The sequence below is a fragment of the Rhinopithecus roxellana genome, chromosome 18, assembly GCF_007565055.1.
Source record: "Rhinopithecus roxellana isolate Shanxi Qingling chromosome 18, ASM756505v1, whole genome shotgun sequence".
In the NCBI taxonomy this organism is placed as follows: domain Eukaryota; kingdom Metazoa; phylum Chordata; class Mammalia; order Primates; family Cercopithecidae; genus Rhinopithecus; species Rhinopithecus roxellana.
The window spans coordinates 42473908-42487568 of NC_044566.1; the positions used below are offsets into that span (position 1 = coordinate 42473908).

A 13661-nucleotide genomic window follows, 5' to 3' on the forward strand; every position below is an offset into this window, starting at 1 on the left:
CATGTAGGATTATTGTATCCTTCTGATTAACTAGCCCTTTTATTATTATAAAATGGCCTTCTTTATTCCTGGTAATATTATTTGCTTTGAAATCTACTTATTTCATGTTAATATAGCCACACCAGTTTTCTTTTGACTAATGCCAGCATCAGTATGATATATCTTTTTTCATCCTTTTACTTTTTTTGTTGTTGTTGTTGTTTTTGAGACTGAGTTTCACTTTGTTGTCCAGGCTGGAGTACAGTGGCGTGATCACCACTCCCTATAGCCTTGACCTCCTGGGTTCAAGCTGTCGTCCCACCTCAGCCTCCCGAGTAGCTGGGACTACAGGCATGCACCACCACATTTGGGTAATTTTTTGTGCAGACAGGATCTCACCATATTGACCAGTCTGGTCTCAGACTCATGGGCTCAAGTGATCCTCCTGCCTCAACCTCCCAATGTGCTGGGATTACAGGCATGAGCCACTGTGCCTGGTCATCCTTTTACTTTTAATGTTATTATGTCTTTGTATGTAAAATGTCTTTTTTTTTTTTTTCTGTCTCCCAGGCTGGAGTGCAGTGGCGTGATCTCTGCTCACTGCAACCTCTGCCTCCTGCATTCATCCAATTCTCCTGCCTCAGCCTCCCAAGTAGCTGGGATTACAGGCACCCGCCACCATGCCTGGCTAATTTTTGTATTTTTAGTAGAGACAAGATTTCGCCATGTTGACCAGGCTGGTCTTGAACTCCTGACCTCAGGTGATCTAACTGCCTTGACCTCCCAAAGTGCTGGGATTAAAGGCGTGAGCCATCGCACCCAGCCTAAAATGTGTTTCTTATTGACGTTATACAGTTGGATCTTGTTTTTTATTTTCCCCCCAGCATCCAAAATTTTTTGTTTCAAGACAGGGTCTCCCTCTGTCACCCAGGGTGGAGTGCAGTGGTACGATCATGGCTCACTGCAGCCTTGACTTCTGGGCTGAAGCGATCCTCCTGCCTCAGCCTCCTAAGTAGCTGGCACTACAGGCATGTACCACCACTCACAACTAATTTTTTTTTTTTTTTTTGAATTTTTTTTATAGAGATGGAGTTTCACTTGTTGCCCAGGCTGGTCTTGAACTCCTAGGCTCAAGTGATCTGCCCACCTTGGCCTCCCACAGTGCTGGGATTACAGGCATGAGCCACTGCGCCCAGGCCAAAATCTTTTTAATAAGAGTAGAGGATCCAGGGTTAGTTTTTATAGCCTTGGCTGGCCCATCAGCCTCTGATGTGCTTGAACTTGGAGTGGTCACAGGGCTTAGTGTGGCTGTGCTGGGTTCCCAGGGCCTTACCAAAATTCCAGTACACCTCTTGGCCCTTGTAAGGACCAGAGAGCAGGATGGTGCCACAGTCTTTGAGGGTGTCCAGGGCCAGCTGGTTGAAGGTGAGGATCTTGTCCCCAGCTTTGGCGATCTGGCTGCAGGCCCAACTGCTCACATGCAGTGCACACACCTTCAGTTTGGGCACGTGCTGAACCCATTATGGTCCCCACAACCACAGCTGTTTTGTTTTCCTGGCCAGAAAGCTTCATCTTCCAGATCATCCAGGAAAGAGACAGAGATGGCCATTTGGTGCAACTCATAAATAACCTCTTCACCACAACTTGGTTGAAGGTAGAGTTTCTTCTGGCCAGAAACATATACAGCTTAACCAACAGCCTTCAGTAGATGTCCTGGCTCTTGGGCTCCTGGTGTTGAACCTTTCAGTTGTTGTTGTGGCAGGAGACGATTTCCGTGATGGTGCTTCCTGTTCATCCAGGTCCAAAAGCAGTCTTGCTTTTTATCTGACAATCTTTGTCTTTTAAGTGGGATATTTAGATAATACACATTTAATGTGATTGCTGATATGATTACAGTCTATTGCCTTGCCATTTTTCTATTAGTTTCATCACTTATTTGTTCCTTTTTCCACCTTTTTTTTTTTTTTTTTTTTTTTTTTGTGATTCTATCTTATCTCCTTTGTTGACTTATTAGCTGTAACTGTTTTGTTATTCTACTGGTTGCCTTAAGGTAGTATACATCTTCAACCTACCACAGTCTACCTTCAGTCTACCTGATGGTAAAAAATTATTTGTTTTCGTATGTCTGAAAACATCTTTATTTTTGCCTTTGTTTTTTGAATGATATTTTGCTGAGTATCAAATCCTAGGTTAACATTTTTTTCTTTCAGTACTTTATGTTCTACTATCTCTTCACTTGCAATGTTTCCAATGAGAAATCTGCTGTCAGCCTTATCTTTGTTACTCTATAACATGTGGCTGCTTTCAATATTTTTTATCATTGGCTTTGAATAATTTGATTATGACATTCTTTGGTGTAGTTTTCTTCTTGTTGAGTTCTTGGATCTGTGAGTTAATAATTTTTGTCCAATTTGAAAATTTTGGCCATTATTGTTTCAAATATCCCTTTTGTATCTGCTTTTCTTCTCTCCTTTGATGCCTTTGATTATGTTTACATAAGGATTCTGGAAGTTTGTCCCATAGTTCACTGATGCTTTTGTCATTCTTTTTTCTCTCTTTCATTTTTGAATAGTTTCTTTTGCTGTATCCTTCAAGTTCACTAACCTTTTCTTCTGCCATGTCTAATCTGCTACAAATATCATTAGCAGATCTCAGATATTGTAGTTTTCATCTCTAGAACCACATCGAGTTTTTTAAAATGTCTTTCATGTCTCTACTTTCTGAAAATATAGAATATAGTTATAATAATGTTCAATGTTTTTACTAGTTCTAACATCTTTCTCTGCTTAAGGTCACTTTCAAATGATTGATTATTCTCATCATTGTGGATCATTTTTCTGGCTTCTTTGCGTGCCTGGAAAGGCACTGTGAATTTTATCTGTTGGCTGCTGGATATTCTTTTGTTCCTCTAAATGTTCCTGAGTTTTGTCCTGGGATGCAGTTAAGTTACTTGGAAAAGTTTGATTCTTTGGGTCTTATTCTTGTGATTTGTCAAGGAGTGCTCAGTCTATAGCTTATTACATAAGGAAGAATAATGCAATATAGCTAAATAATATACTTCAAGGCAATCTTTAAGTTTAGACTTGAGATTAAGTCTAATCTTAAAAGACTGAAAAAGACTTACTAAATGATCTTAGCAACAAATTTAATCCTCTAATAAAAAACATGAAAATAATAATTTCAGAAAAAAAATCACTTTCATTAAAAACTGCAAAGCGCTAGAAAGAAAAAGTGAGAGGGACAGAAACTGAGAACAGTGGGTACTTCACAGATTAATTTTGTGAGTAAAGATGAGTTTTGTTTAAGAATTGGTCTCTACTATATGAATGTATTTCATTCTGAGGATAGTGGTTAAAAACAGAGACATTAGGGGCAGACAGACTTGGATGCACATCAGACTCCTCCACACATTAAAACTCAACATGTATGAGCCTCAGTTATCTCACAGATCTATAAAATGCCACGTTATTTTACAAAGTAATCTAGAAGAATAAAAACTCTTAATTTCACCAATTAAAATATGCAGAAAAAAGGAACTTAACCATTCCCTGATAAGCAAGCAAACTATACATCTAAATTATACATCTAAATATTGTCCCCTTTTCTGGCTCCCTCACAATTTTCAAATGGTTTTGAATAAATCAACAAACATTCACAATTTTAAAAAACACATCTCTAGTGAGAGTGTATGATTCAAACCCTATACACATATTATCCTTGCTTTTTTCCTTGTAATACAACTATTGTTTTATCTATATCAGCTTAGTAACACTTAATTCTAGAGCCCCATAATTTTTCATTAGAATATAAAAGATAATGCTATCTCAAATAGATTCCAATGCTAAAATTTAATTCCATGTAACTCTTTACATAGACAGCATACTGTTGAATAGAAGCAGTCCAAAGTGAATTAATGCTTGAACCTGTAACTGACAACATAAGTTCATTATTCTTGAACAAATCTTACTTGGAAAAATCAGGTTAAATCATTTCCATTCCTAAAGTATGTATTAGCTTTTATGGCCAAATATGCCTTTTTCAAGAAGACAGTACAAAAGCTACATGAACCCCTTTTGTTTTATTCTACCAATCACTTATTTTACATTGTTACGTATTAGAAATTTTTGTTTTGCCTAATAACTGGAACTGAAAACTTACCACACAAAATAAACCAGGGACACTCTGTAACTCTTGACTAGGTTTTAGGTTTTTAAAAAGTAATGCAACTCATAATTTGGTAAGCATATTAGAATACCACTAGTTAGGAATCTTCAATAATTAGAAATCAAGAACCTCTGCTAACTCATTTTTGTGACTTACATTTTTTTTTTCTACCAATGAAGGCTTCATTTCAGAAGTATTGATTTGCTTATTTTTACTCCAGTTTTTTCATATTCCAGCAGCCTCTTTCATGTATCCTATCTATTCCTTTCTAAAATTCTACTGTTCTGAGCTCTGAGCTTTATGTCCCAAGCTTGAGAAACAACAACAACGACAACAAAAACTCAAGTAGTCTACTTTGTATCTAGGAGAGTACTAAAATATTTTTAACCTTTTAATTCTGAGAACTGGGGTGCTTTGAAGTTACCCAAAAAAAAGGTAGGAAGAAGAAAGAAAAGCCGAAGGGAAGGAGAGAGGGAGGGAAAAAAAGAGACCGTTCTTAGGATGGCTTAAAGTGGTTTTGTGGGGTCAGGTAGATAACTTACATCTTATCTCTTGTTATATGTAACTCTTTTCCTTTTGGTGTAATTGGAAAGACCCTCAACTAGGAGTTAAGAAACCCAGACTTTAGTTCCAATTTTGCTACTATCCTTCAATGTAATCACCAATCTTCTGAAATGGGATCAGGCATGAAGAACAAAATTATTACACCTGGGCCGGGCGCGGTGGCTCATGCCTGTAATCCCAGCATTTTGGGAAGCTGAGGCGGTTGAATCACGAGGTCAAGAGATCAAGACCAGCCTGGCCAACATGGTGAAACCCCGTCTCTACTAAAAATACAAAAATTAGCTGGACATGGTGTCACGCACCTGTAGTCCCAGCTACTCCGGAGGCTGAGGCAGGAGAATCGCTTGAACCCAGGAGGCAGAGGTTGCAGTGAGCCAAGATAGCGCCACTGCACTCCAGCCTTATGACAGAGCGAGACTCTGTCTCAAGAAAAGAAAAAAAGACTATTACACCTGAGAGGGTTTATAAGTCTCTGGAGTCATAATGCATGGATAGTTGAAAAGTTAATACTCTTCGGAAAGGTGGGGCTATGGCCCTAGCCAGCACGTGAAATTATTCTCTTTATTTGTATAATAAGATTGTCTCATAGCATTAATAATGATGAAGTATGCATGATTACTAGGGCAAATATAATATAAAAGGATACTTCTAAATTTTTACTCTGTGAATTTCACAGTTTCTGTGACACATTTGAAGAGGGTGAACATCAATCAGTCTACTCCTTGACATACACTACTATAAGTAGTCTTGGCTAAACCGTAAAAGAAAAATGAAGGCTGGGTATGGTGGTTCACACCTGTAATCCCAGCACTTTGGGAGGCCGAGGCAGGCGAATCACCTGAGGTCAGGAGGTCAAGATCAGCCTGGCCAATATGGCAAAAGCCCATCTCTAATAAAATACAAAAATCAGTCAGGCATGGTGGCATGCACCTGTAATCCCAGTTATTCAGGAGACTGAGACATGAGAATTGTTTGAACCCGGGAGGCAGTGGTTGCAGTGAGCCGAGATCCCAAGATGCCACTGCACTCCAGCCTGGGTGACAGAGCAAGACTTTGTCTCAAAAAAAAAAAAAAAAAAAAAAAAGCTGGTGTGGTGGCTCACACCTGTAATCCCAACACTTTGGGAGCCAAGGCAGGAGATCTCTTGAGGTCAGGAGTTCAAGACCAGCCTGGCAAACATGGTGAAACCCTGTCTCTGCTTAAAATACAAAATAGCCAGGCGTGGTGGCACGCACCTGTAATCCCAGCTATTCGGGAGGCTGAGGCAGGAGAATCGCTTGAACCCAGGAGACGGAGGTTCCAGTGAGCTGAGATTATGCCACTGCACTCCAGCCTGGGTGACATGGCAAAACTCTGTCTCAAAGAAAGGAAAAAGAAAAATGAAAAGAGGCATATTATTCAACCATGAAATGGCTTAGAACCTTGCCTCTGAAAGTCCTGCTTGGGGCAAGGGGGACTTTTGGTGTGCCAGCAGGAGTTAAAAGCCACTGAAAAAACATGGGGCATCTCCTTAGAGATCAGCCTCCATCAGAGATTTTGAAAAAATTTATAATCATTATATTTTTACTAAATATAGGAACATTATGGTAAGTAACACTACGTTTACATTAAATCTAAGACAAAACATGAAGCTAAAAAGAATTCTAGCTTGGGACCAAGTTTTTAAGGCAGTTGTTCACTCCTCTCTGCTATTAACCATACTTTTGTGGAAAAGTTTGAGGTAGAGTGACTTTGATGACTATTCAAGACTGGTATATTAATACCTCTACTAGTTACAAAGATGAATGGTGGTGATGGTTACAACATAATGAATGTATTTAATACCACTGAAGTATACACTTAAAAATGGTTAAGTTGATAAACTTTATGAAGTATTTTGCCACAGTTTTAAAATTTATGGGAAAAAACCTCTACTAAAGTTCAATATTATCAACAAATACAGACTATTATAAGAGGTTTTTATTTAATTTGAATATGCATTTCTGAATTGACTACTGTATCCTGTATTCAGCTCATGAATCATCTGTTACTGTGCTCATGAAAACTATACTTGATTCCAAGTTTTCAAAATACCCATCATTCTTCTTGTGAAGAAGGACCTATGATTAACAGTTCTCACTTTTGTGGCTGTCAGCATGCCTGCATCAGTCAATACCTGCAACACTGTCCATTGTCCAGGATTCCAATCCTGGATGGAATGCACATAAATAAGCCTGTTAGAAATGGCTGTAAAATAAAGATAAATAGGATCTCTATGAAGCCACACTAGAAAATCTACTTCTAAGAATCCTTATAAGTAAGGCAAAAATTTAGCTATTATGCTGGGCGTGGTGGCACACACCTGTAATCCCAGCACTTTGGGAGGCCGAGGTGGGCAGATGACCCAAGGTTAGAAGTTCAAGACCAGCCTGGCCAACATGGTGAAACCCCATCTCTACTAAAAATACAAAAATTAGCCGGGCGTGGTGGCTGCACCCATAATCCCAACACTTTGGGAGGCCAAGGCAGGCAGATCACCTGAAGTCAGAAGTTCAAGACCAGCCTGTCCAATATGGTGAAATCCTATCTCTACTAAAAATACAAAAATTAGCCAGGCATGATGGCACGCGCCTATAGTCCCAGCTACTCAGGAGGCTGAGGCGGCAGAATTGCTTGAACCTGGGAGGCAGCGGTTACAGTGAGCCAAGATTGTGCCATTGCACTCCAGCCTGGGGTGACAAGAACGAAACTCTGTCAAAAAAAAAAAAAAAAAAAAAAAAAGCTATTAGATTTTTCGTTTTACTCGTAGAAGAAACTTGGGTGGAATCAATATAAATGCCCCAAAATAAGGAACTGCTTAAATTATAGTACATCCTTATATTCCATAAGAAAATACTTATTTAGACATTAAAGTATACAACTGAATATTGCTAGGAAAAAAAAATATGAACAACAAACAGATTTAAACAAAAAGTTTAATAACAAAGGGTGTTGGGGGTAGGTATTTCAGGCTGATGGGATTATTTTTTCCTACATCCTGCTCATTTGTACTTTCTTTAATACCAATTGCTTATAATAATAAAAAAAACCTGAAGTTTTCTGAAATACTTATTCAACATGAGCTTATCATTCACTTATTAATTCAACAAATATTTGCATTTGTTGAATTAATTCAAACATAGTCCTTACCCTCTCCTTATCCTCATGTCTTTTAATTTACAAGGAAAAAAAAAGGCATGATGAAACAATCTTGGAAATGTTTTACTCCTTTCTTTCATTCTTATTAATTACCCAGTCATTCCTTTTGGTTGAGGACTCTGGCCCTTTGTTGACAGTATCTACCTCCCCTGCATTTTCTGCCATCGCCTCCCACTTCAGTGTCCATATAGAAAACCCATTGAAAAACTATGAACTCTGACTCCGTAAAACCACTTCATTCAGTAATCCATACCCAAAGCTACAGCCTCTATCTTCTGATAACCAAGAAATTATTCTACAGCCTTCGAGTCCAATATATGGATCTCTGACTACAACTACGTATTCTTGTAGTTTTTTACTCCATTACTCCCTAAATACCTGCTTTCTTACCTAATTTTGACACCCATTCCTTAACTATTCTCATTTCTTCAAACTACAATCTCCCACGTTTCGTGTCTTTTCCTATCCAGCCTAGGTTCTCAGGTACATCACCCTCTTCTGCTAACAACCTTCCTCCCTCGTTAATTCCCTCTTCCACTACCTAGAGCATATGTTTTGTACCATCTTACTTCAATTCAAACTTGCTACTTCACCTCTACCCTTATCTCTTTTATGACTCCTTTATTGGAAAAAAAAAATAAAAAGTAAAACTATTAGCTATGAACTCCCTCAACTTCCTGCTCTAGATTTACAAGTTATATATAAAACTATCTTACCTGTTCCCTTCTAGTCTCAGAGGAAAAAGGGATCCTTTCTCTTTTCCAGGTTAATTCCTTTACCTGCACCTTTATCTCCTATTAGATCTCACTATACTTTATCCTTTCTTATTTCTCCTCTCTGATGAGTCTGTCTCCATACTTTATAAAAATGTTAAGCTCTCTTCTCCTATAGATCTCCTCCTCTATTCTGTAACCTCCTCTCTAAAATTATCTTTTGTTTTTAAGAAAATGTCAAGAGCCTTGAAATACTACACATTTATTATAACCTTTCTCTTTTTTCTTTTTTTCTTTTTGTTTGTTTGGGACAGAGGTTTGCTTTTGTTGCCCAGGCTAGAGTGCAGTGGCTCCATCTCGGCTCACCGCAACCTCTGCCTCCCGGGTTCAAGCAATTCTCCTGCCTCAGCCTCCCGAGAAGCTGGGATTACAGGCATGCGTCACCATGCCCAGCTAATTTTGTGTTTTTAGTAGGGACAGGGTTTCTTTATGTTGGTTAGACTGGTTTCGAACTCCCAACCTCAGGTGATCTGCCTGCCTCAGCCTCCCATAGTGCTGGGATTATAGGCAAGAGCCACCATACCTGGCCCCTTCCCTATTTTAATATACTTTTCAACTCAACACAAACAGAATTCTGCCACCATTGTTTCATTGAAAGTGTTCTGGCAAACATTACTAATGACAGAACTGCCAAATCCTTTTATCTTTTTCAGTTTACTTGGCCTGTCTTTACCTTCTGACACTCCTAACTTCTTTCCTTTCGAAACCTCTCTACCACTGGCTCCTTTAACTCTGAGCTCTGTTGGTGTTCCTGCCCCTCTCTCTCAGCCATTCCTTCTCAGTCTTCTGCTGCTTCCTCTTACTTTGCCCATTTACTAATTTTGGTTCTCATTTCTTTATGTTTAGTCTCTATGAGCAATGGCATCCATTTCCCTCATAATCTCAACTGCCACCTATTTAGTGATATCCATTTCCAGCCCAGGCCTTTCTCCTAAGCCTCAGGCGTGTATATTGAGCTCCTTACTGAACTTCCCTACTTAGGTATCCCATGAGTGCTTAATCTTTCATATTCAAAATGTCCTCACTGGACTTGTTGTCTCCCTCTCCTGTCCCAGCGTTCCATCCCACACCCATAAACATACACACACACACACACACACACACACACACTCTCTCTCTCTCTCTCTCTCTCTCTCTCTCTCTCTCTCTCTCTCTCTCTCTCAAAAGTCATGATCCTCCTCCACTCGTCCCTGTCCCGGTTAATGATACCACCATTGCACTCTACAACCAGGACAGGGACCAGGGAGTCATTACAGATTTTTCCCTCATCTTGTATCCCAGTCATCACTGCCCTAGTCCAAAAGCTCATGATTTCCCACCATGACTATAAAACCACACAAAAATACTTCCATTTAAATAACAATAATAAAGAGCATTTTTACAACATTTTTACAACATTCCCCCTAGTATTTCAATTATGAAATGACAACAGATTACCTTATTAGCAAACCATGAAGGCTATACAGCTTACACTATTCACAGTATTTAAAACCCTTGTTTATCCCAGTACCTAATACTGTTCAGCACATGGCAGCTTGTTGCTTATCAGTTCACTTCTTAATAAAGTGAATGTGGCATATTTAAAGATACCCATAATAATTATTAAGCTATATGTTAAGCAGTCTGGGGGTCAATAATATGATATATAACAAAATACAATTATCACACCTTGTTAGTTCACCAGAATCTCTTTAAAACGCACCACCCACACATACCCATAAATCAGGAAGTAGAACTGCTATAAATGAGCTTCCATTCACTCCCACCCTACTGTCATGGATAATACTTAACCTATGTATGCTCCTTCAGTTTCTAACCATTCCTCATCCCAAAATGATGAAAGTAAATACACCCTCGTGACCCCCTTAGAGGAAAAATAGTGTATCCTTAGGTGAATCAGAGGGACTTTGCTTCTCTAAGTCTTTCCTACTTTGCTCTCTGATGACTGAAAGATGAAACCTTCTGTCCCACAAGATATCAAACTGTAATTTTCCTGAAGAGAAACAAAGTACAGTATTAAATACGGCTAACTGGATGAACTGCAATCATGCTAATATACATAAAAGACAAACATGGAGCATTCTTTGGTCAACTGGGAAAGGAGATGAGGAGACAGGTATATTGGTAAGAGGCCTTCAGAAGCAATGCCTTCCAATCATTCCTGATATTTTTCTCTGTTTTCTTTAATGCACATGTATTTTATAATTAGGGGAGAAAATGTTCAAAAGCAAGTCCACAGGTCTAGTTTAAAGGGCAAATAAGGTGGGTGCCATGGCTCATGCCTATAATCCCAGCACTTTGGGAGGCTGAGGCAGGAGAATCACTTGAGATCAGGAGTTTGAGACCAGCCTGGCCAACATGGAGAAACCCTGTCTGTACTAAAAATACAAAAATTAGCTGGGCATGGTGGCTTGCGCCTGTAATTCCAGCTACTTGGGAAGCTGAGGAATGAGAATTGCTTGAACTAGGGAGGCAGAGGTTGCAGTGAACTGAGATCACGCCCCTGCACTCCAGCCTGCATGATACAGCAAGACTCTGTCTAAAAAAGCTGTAATAATAATAATTTTAAAAAGGCAAATAAAAGTTATGTACAAAGTGAATTACATCAAGTGGTTTAAAAGAAACCTTGAACTTAATTTAACTGTATATACTAACATTTTTTATATCTAAAAGCTTAAACTTTCAGAATTTCATTTTTCTGTAAAAGAAAGTAAACGAGCATAAATAAAGGTAGAGGGAGAATTGTTACATTAGGTCATACACTATAAAAATTTCTTATCAGAGGCCGGGCGCGGTGGCTCAAGCCTGTAATCCCAGCACTTTGGGAGGCCGAGACGGGCGAATCACGAGGTCAGGAGATCGAGACCATCCTGGCTAACATGGTGAAACCCCGTCTCTACTAAAAAAATACAAAAAACTAGCCGGGCGAAGTGGCGGGCGCCTGTAGTCCCAGCTACTTGGGAGGCTGAGGCAGGAGAATGGCGTGAACTCGGGAGGCGGAGCTTGCAGTGAGCTGAGATCCGGCCACTGCACTCCAGCCTGGGCGACAGAGCGAGACTCTGTCTCAAAAAAAAAAAAAAATTTCTTATCAGAAAAGGGTTTTATACCTACTATATTAGTAGTCTTGCAGTTTATTAAAAATATTGCAGTTCGGTCATGTCAGCTTTGGGTTGTTTTGCCAATGGCATAAACATCTAATTATTAAAAAACAAAAAACAAAACCTCTATGCTGATAAAAATACATCCTCCAATAAGGGGGGAAAAAGTTCTTTGATTAAATACATACGATATTTTTCTACATGGAAAGTTAAAATGAATTTAATCTTCTGTTTCATATCAAACCTATCTTATTTTTTAAGTTTCCTTAAAATTAGGTAAACAGTTTGTATATACTGTCCCAAGTTCACTAGGTCAAAAGTTAACAGTATAGGGTCATCAAGTAAATTAAACATTAACAGCAAAACTTAAAGGACTTAAATTAAAAACATAGGGTTTAATCCTATGATGAAAAAAATAAGGAAAAAGTATTCCTATAAGAGCTATAAACTGCTCACCTATTTAAAATAAATTACTTCTTCAGAGCTGCCTTAAAAGGTTAATTTATTTTAAACATATAAGAATTTCCTAGCCAAAAGGGATTTGCACTATAAGAAATAAATTTTATATATTAGGAATAGAAATGTAGTATGAGGCTCAACTGATCACACATCCTCAGTCGTATCTCCTACAGACCAGAGGCTCAATTTTACTCCTGTTTATTAAAAATAAATAAGACATGAATGTAATAGATTCCTGGTTCCCTATCCTCTACAACTTCCAATTCATCCCAACTCTATAGTCTCTGAGAAAGTCATAAGTTGTAACTTTTAAGTTTTTTACTCCTGCAGTTTACATTAAAACTTTCTTTTGATACATTTCCAGTACATCCATTTCAATTATTTATGAGTCCTTGTTATGATCTAAAATTGTTCTGCAAATACAAGAATTGTAATGGATAGGACAAAAAGTTAATACCCACCCATGGTATATTTCAGACTATATATAGTGTGTATGTGTGTGTGTGTGTATATATATATATATATATAAAATTAATACCATTCTGGGTGTCACTGTTTGAGAGGGGCCTTGTTAAATAAACAAGAATAACCAGAAGAAGGAAACCAAGATGGTGAAGGGTTTAAGATCATAAAACAATTAAAGATACATTAAAGGATGTTGGGGAGTGGGAATTCTGCTGTCATCATGATTCAAAAAAATAATGATCATATTTAAAGGGTTATTGTAAGTAGGTAGGAAGAAATTTGTTCTCAGTAGCCTCACACTTAGACAATAGGTGGCAGTAAGAAGAGACATATTTTAACTCTTAAGATTCTATGATTCCAATCCTGAATAGGCTTTTATTAAGTTCTTACAATTCTTTATTAAGTTCTTACAAAGTATATATTATTTCAAAAGCAATGTTTCAAAACACCGTATTTAATATCTCATTTAAGGCCAACATTTTAACATTAATTTTAGAAAGATTAACAAAAACAAATGGGTTTATCCCTTTCCAGGAATCCTTATTGGTAGGTGAAAAAAAAAGTTCATACTTCCCAGCCGGGCGCAGTGGCTCACGCCACTTTGGGAAGCCAAGGCGGGTGGATCACCTGAGGCCAGGAGTTCAAGACCAGCCTGGCCAACATGGCAAAACCCCATCTCTACTAAAAATAAAAAAATTAGCTGGGCCTGGTGGTGCGTGTTGTACCAGCTACTTGGGAGGCTGTGTCAGGAGAACTGCTTGAACCCGGGAGGCAAAGGTTGTAGTGAGCCGAGATCATGCCATTGTACTCCAGCCTAGACAACAGAGCAAGAGACTCTGTCTCAAAAAAAAAAACGAAAAAGGTCATACTTCCTCAATAAGTATTGATCATTATTAGTTGTAAATGAATTTTAGTTTAGTTCCACGATTTGTGGCCAAGAATATTGTAAGCAAAATAACTCCTCATACAGGAAAAAAAATCT

The 13661-nt window shown here is 38.4% G+C and overlaps 1 protein-coding gene and 1 pseudogene across 7 annotated transcripts in view; both read right to left on the minus strand.

Moving 5' to 3' along the window:
* Positions 1–13661, minus strand: part of LOC104662733 (leukemia-associated protein 1) — a 448067-nt gene that overhangs the window by 428885 nt on the left and 5521 nt on the right. Inside the window, exon 3 of one of the 7 annotated variants that reach the window (XR_004054764.1) lies at positions 13477–13515. The exons of 5 other annotated variants lie outside the window; for them this stretch is intronic. The gene's annotated coding sequence lies outside the window, so the exon portion shown is untranslated. Of the gene's footprint in view, positions 1–13476; positions 13516–13661 lie in introns of those variants that run through there. One more of the 7 variants, XR_004054762.1, reaches the window with a different exon arrangement.
* LOC104662774 lies at positions 1212–6844 on the minus strand (annotated as a pseudogene).